The sequence below is a fragment of the Hyla sarda genome, chromosome 9 (assembly GCF_029499605.1).
Source record: "Hyla sarda isolate aHylSar1 chromosome 9, aHylSar1.hap1, whole genome shotgun sequence".
NCBI classification, from domain to species: domain Eukaryota; kingdom Metazoa; phylum Chordata; class Amphibia; order Anura; family Hylidae; genus Hyla; species Hyla sarda.
This window is the reverse complement of record NC_079197.1, coordinates 39,030,001-39,036,627: the sequence shown is the minus strand read 5'-3', so window position 1 is coordinate 39,036,627 and position 6,627 is coordinate 39,030,001. Positions and strand designations below refer to the sequence as shown.

At 37.5% G+C, this 6,627-nt stretch overlaps 1 protein-coding gene across 4 annotated transcripts in view; it reads right to left on the bottom strand.

Moving 5' to 3' along the window:
* The window catches only part of PAPPA (pappalysin 1), a 312,202-nt gene that overhangs the window by 211,508 nt on the left and 94,067 nt on the right, over positions 1 to 6,627 (bottom strand). The window lies entirely within an intron of this gene.

Here is a 6,627-nt window from a genome sequence, read left to right as displayed (position 1 = left end):
TCTCGAAATGCATCTGAGCTGGTGAATAAAATAAACAGATTCTAATGATTGAATTCTTTGTCGTCCATACACGGATTGCACCTTTGGTCCTGGATTTTTTTCCTTGTTCGTTGTACCAGCATCTGCTATATACATAAGTGACACCTTTTACTGTAATCCTGCCTGCGGTAGAGGAAAAGAGACCCTTTAAAAGGGATTTGTACAGAACTGGAAGTTTAATCTTATTATTAGGCCTAATGGCCAAGTTGCAAGATATCAGGATTATTGTAAAATCTAGATGAAAAATTAAACAAAGCACCAAAAATTCTTATATGTGTTTTAAACACTAGATCATTTTCTGATTAAAGTTTTATACACATAGCTATAATACTGCTCTATACAGCCTCTGGTTCTACAGATCCGTAATACAGGACCCATAAAGAGGGGAAAATAAACATGAATGTCACCTTATAGTATTGCATGATTTACTGGATGCTGCTTAAAGCCGCATATACACTACTTGGTTGTCACCAATGTCACAAAATTAAAACAATGCCACGAAAACATATTATTAAAACACCATTGAAAAAAATCCCTCTTGAAACACATAAAACACATGTTACTCACACATTTTAAAATGCAGAATGAAGTCGGGTATGTGAAGAAGTCCCTGTGGTCGGTATTCTCCCTGAAAATAATTGGTTCTAGAGGAGAATACCTCTGAATATACAAAGACAGCATGAAATCGAATACACAGTGCCTAAGGTCCATTGTCCTTGTACCTCATCACAGGATCTTTGCATATGGCTCTGGCATATGTGCGATGCCTTAAAGGGGTACCCCCGTGGAAAACTTTTTTTTTTTAATCAACTGGTGCCAGAAAGTTAAACAGATTTGTAAATCACTTCTATTAAAAAATCTTAATCCTTCCAGTACTTTTTAGGGGCTGTATACTAAAGAGAAATCCAAAATAGAAATGCATTTCCTGTGATGTCCTGACCACAGTGCTCTCTGCTGACCTCTGTTGCCCATTTTAGGAACTGTGCAGAGCAGGAGAAAATCCCCATAGCAAACATATGCTGCTCTGGACAGTTCCTAAAATGGACAGCAGAGGTCAGCAGAGAGCACTGTGGTCATGACATCAGAGGAAATGCATTTCTTTTTTGGATTTCTTTTTAGTATACAGCCCCTAAAAAGTACTGGAAAGATTAAGATTTTTTTAATAGAAGGGATTTACAAATCTGTTTAACTTTCTGGCACCAGTTGATTAAAAAAATTAAAAAAATAAATAAATAAAAGGTTTTCCACAGGAGTACCCCCTTTAAAGGTATAGAGAAAAACCTTTGCAGCCTGAAACACAAATCATCATGATGGTCCCCGATGGCTTCTCCCCACAGTGGACTTAGCTGTGTGGGTATAGGGAAAGATCTATTAATCAAGATTGGTGGGTGCGGATAAGGTACCAGAGACCACCCCAATGACTTGTGGTTCAGACAGCATGACAGTGAGATAGATTTCCTTTAATGAACACCCTGCTGACCTACTAACATTATCTGTAGCCCTAAGGGTCCCCATAGGGGTTCTCCATTGCCCCAGCGTTTGGAACATTTTGTCATCTTCTCCAATACAATTCAGTTTTCCGTGATAAACTGTTTTCTTTTACTTACCGCTGAAATCCGGGAAATGGCCAGGAAATGCTGCCTGACTATCATTATTCTGTGATTTTGAAGGAAAACATGCGTCTGTCCTGATATATGTTGTTTTAATACTAGGAAGCCCTTCAATACTGTCTTTTTCATGCTTCCCCCAGGCAAAACCTACGACCAAGAACTGTAAGAGGTGTGTTTAGAGTGCAAAACTCCTTTCCATTTGCTCCTGAGTATAATAATGTCTATAATAAGTCTTAAATGCTGAAGAATAAGTGTAACTAAATAGATAAAAAATAGTGCAGCTAAATATACTGAACGAAAATTTCACCACAGAAAAAAAATTATAGTTTCAAACATCAAAAATGCTGAACATTATATATTTGTATGCTTTAATAGTTTATGGGGGAAGTTCTTTTATGCGCCTGGGTCCTCCAGAGAGGACATCAGAAATGTTAGATGGAAAAAGAGATGAATTCTGACACTAGTAGCTCTAGAATTGTAAATTTTTAGGGTCTATTAACACGGCAGAATTTCCGCACATCCTCACCAGTTCCGCTTCCACATTCATTTGGGTGGTTTCTGGCTTCTGCGGATTTTGTGCATGTAGAATCTGTGTGTAATCCACATGCAGAAATTCAGAAGTGTGAATGGGAGTGTGGAATCCCATTGAAGTCTATTGGGCTTTAATTTGAGGTGGAATTTCGCATGTGGAATAGACTCTTAGACCATCTTCACCAATAGATGTGTATAAACCACCTAAAGTTGACCCTTTTGTCACCACACTCAGGGTCAGAGAAATTTCTGATTCTTGAGAGACTGTAAACAATTCAGATTGAGTTGTTCACTCTAATAGAGACCTAATGGATGTCCATCCTTTTGGTGACCCGATCCTCACTGTTCACACCATGTGCATAGGCAGTCTGGGATTGCCTCTCAAGGCATTTCTAGGTCTATTATTAATCACAAGTGGAATATATTGTTGTATATCGATATGGAATAGTTATATATAGTAGCTGCATAGTACTATTGAAAAAAGACACATGTCAGTCAAGTTTGACCAATGAAATAAAGGGAACGGGTGGATGAAGTGGAAAGGATTAAGTCTAAATTTATGCATATGCATTTAACTATAATAACAGTGCATTATAGTTAAAAAAAATAAAATCCTTTAAAGGGAATCTATCATCAGTGTCACCCACACTAACCTGTTGGTACAGGCAGATAGTGCGGGTAACACTGATGGTAACGATACTTACCTATCCCCGATCAGTGGTCCCAATCATCTGTAACCTTCCTTATTTTGGCCGCAGGCCTGGTCCACACTGATGTCACTGCTGCTGCTTCTCCACTGGGCCCCGCTGCAAGCAGCATGGAAGCAGCAGCGGTGAAGTCAGAGTGCTCTTTTCATGCACGAGGCCTGCCACCGGAATAATAAAGGTTACAGACAAACGGGACCTCTGATCAGGGGCTGGTAAGTATAGTTCTTTAGTTCATCATTGGTGTCACCAGCACTAAACACCTGTACCAGCAGGTTAGTGCGGGTGACAGTGATGAGAGATGCCCTTTAATTGAACAAAATAAAATAATAAAATACTTCTAGTTAAAATAGCTAAAAAAAAAAACAAAAAAAAAAACATAGAAATATACTAATGGGTCTTCAAGGTCTGGATTACAACAGAGGTCTTCAACCTAGTCCTTTAGACCCACCAACAGTGCAGGCTATAAATTTTCCCTTGTAGTGACAATGAGAACTGCTACTAAAGAGTAATAAAAAGAGCTAAATAACCTGAATAATGCAGAGATATAAACAGTACCACATATAAGTTTAAGTCAACCCCAAGTCTAAAAGGAAGAGGTCCTATGCGTTGCGTCACAGAGTGTGACTCCCTCAGGGTAAATGGGTTCAGCAGCAGTTATTATTATCACTATTTATACCTATGATCCACCTAGTATTTATATTGTGTGTTGATACTGAACTGATGCATTGACTATTACTATTAGGTTTGGTACGAACTTTCGGCATATTTTTTTGGTGGTGCCCATACTCTTGTGGGAGTAGAGACTGTGTTTCAGGGATGGTTATTATAGTCAACACTAATTAAAATGCAGTAATAAAATGTCTCTCATTATCGTCACAACTATATACAAAAAAAAAATGTTTTATATGCATTAATAACATCTACAGTATATCATGCATGTCTAATTATGCTTGACTTGCTGGAAGTAGTGACACATACATGCGGACTTGGTTGGTGAATTGTATGGACTTCTAATGATCTGTGTGACTATTCATGCATCATTTCTTTGTTTTATGTATTCAGTTGTTATGACAATATTTACAGACATTTTATTGCTGCATTTTATAGTGGTGTTGACTTTTATTACCATCGCTGCTGCAAGGACCCTAAAGCAAACATTTAGTAGTGCCCTAGTTGTTATTACAGCAACAATTGTCTTTTATCTGTTGGGGATTTAATAATTGTTCCTTATTTTATCTTGTAATCCTGATCCTGAAGACCATATTTTTGTGCTTGTTAGATATTGTACTTTTTGGGTATAAGAGGTTATTATTGACCTTGGTTGGCATATTGTAGTGAGCTGCATTCATTTATTGTAAAATGTCTGTTCCACCATAAAATCATATTTTTTTTTTTAAATGTAGACCCACTGAGTATGTGATGTGGTGACACTTCTACAGGAGAAATATGGTTTTACTGTATATAGTCCTCATTCAAATGAATGGGCAACTGTACAATACATTGTCACACTAAGCTTATGTTCAATTTCCGGGCAGACATTCCGCAGACCCTTGGTGCCGGCAGAACATGCTAGCGTTAGACCGCTCGGAAATGTGCCATTTCCATAGAGGGCAAGCAGATTCCGCAGAAATAGACATTTCTATTCTTTCTGTGGACACCGGAATTGGGATTTTCTCGGCAGATTAAATTCTGCAATGTGCACAGTGCAGCAGAATCCCAATAAAATCCCATTGTAGTGGAAATTTCCCAGGGTTAACATAGCCTAAGTCCTCCAGAACAGAAGCCACTTTTTATCCTCTATAGGATTTAAACTCTACAATGTTCATATGCCCTTATACAGTGCATTCAGATAGTTTTCAGACCCTTTCACTTTTTTGACATTTCATTACATTTGTGTCCCCTTTCTCCAGATCTGTGCCTCCACACAATTCTGTCTCTGAGCTCTACAGGAAGTTCTTTCCACCTCACACCTTAGATTTGCTTTGATACGCATTGTCAGCTGTCAGACCTCATATGGACAGGGTGTTTTTTATTATTATTAAATATTAAAAACAAAAAACAAACAAACAAAAAAAAGAGTTAAAGAAACAGGTATAGAAATCTCAAAGATGATCTCAAGATGAACTCCGGAGGATCAACATGTTTTATATATATGTATATATATATATATATATATATATATATATATATATATATATACATATATATGCACGCACTATAAAATGAAGTTTAAAAACGTAACTTTTCTGGTCACTGCTTGCATATTCTATGAATATAAACATTGCTCTATGGCCGCTCAAGGGAAGGGAACAGGCTCACTTTTTTTTAATCTTCAAAATAATCAAGAAATCAGTAAAAAAAAATCTCTACAAAAAAGAACAACAAAAAAAAAACTTAATGTGGGTTGTTTTAATAAAACCTGTTTATTAATATGTTAACTGGATCCACATTTAAATGTTATGCGATACATCATTTTTTGCTGTTTTGCTCACCACCCACATTCTCCCGCTGTGGTTTCAGAAGCAAAGTCTCGCTTCATGGCTTCTGTAAAACAATTACAAGACGACCGCCCTTTTGTTTACCTTAGATTATAGCTGTGTTGTATAATAGACTGTTGCTGCTCTCTGCTTATGTTTGACAATGGCCTCAGGGCAGGAAAATGCCTCTCTTATTGTAGCGGAGGGTCTGAAGTCAGGCCCCTTGACCTACATTATAATGAAATGCAGTAAAGTAAGAGCTTTTATTGTCATATCAGCTCGGGGGCAGTTAAGTACTGGATTGCTCTTAAGAAGATACAAATAAAAATGCTAAACAAATATAAGTGAATATCAACATGATCATAAATATTCACTGAAAGTAGAAAGACTGCTGTCTTCATACTCACTGTGTACATACACTTTGCTCAAGCGTTTTGGACCTATCATGGCATCTATTAGATATTATACCTTCACCTTTACAGAACTCAACCAGCACCCATATAGAGAACCAGCCAACAGCTCCTTACTATATATAAAGCCTAAGGCACTCTATGTTCTGCTGTATAGTACGCCATATATAATACACGGTCATTCTTCCCTAAAAGAAATGCTTCTGGTGGAGAATATTTCTGTAAAACAATATGCAATGGAGCATGTCATGAAAGAATCCAAAAGAAATAACTTAACATGCCTTAAGATGTAGTGTCCTAATTTGCATAAATCCACTGTGGCATGAATGGTATTAATTTTTCATTGTAGGGATGACTACCTTAGTAATATGGCACATTGAATCCATCTGGCTCCTTCGGAAAGAACTGCTGGTCCTCCTTATACCTCTGTACATGAATATGCACATGGTTCATCTTCATGCGTATGTGGTCTCACTTTGCCCAATCTTTTCCTTGGAACATTCAATTCCTTGCAAACCCAAGGTGTCATGATCTTAGAAATGTTCTTGTATCTGGTGTTGACCCGACTATACCTGTTCTTCTTGGCAATAACGCATATTAAGTAATATTTCCTAAAAACAACTGGCTTCCCTTCCATATATACGGTATGTGGTATAATCTTTTCATCAGACTGATTTAGTAATGTTCTTATTCTCTGTTATTCATTGCATTGGATAAATGTTTCCAGAATACAGTTCAGACTTCTGGTTCTCATTTAAAGAGCTCTCCAGTAGGCTGAAGCTCTCTGCAGTACATCTGTTCTTTCACCATTAACATAACACCCTACCAACACTCTCCAAGCTGCCAGTGACCT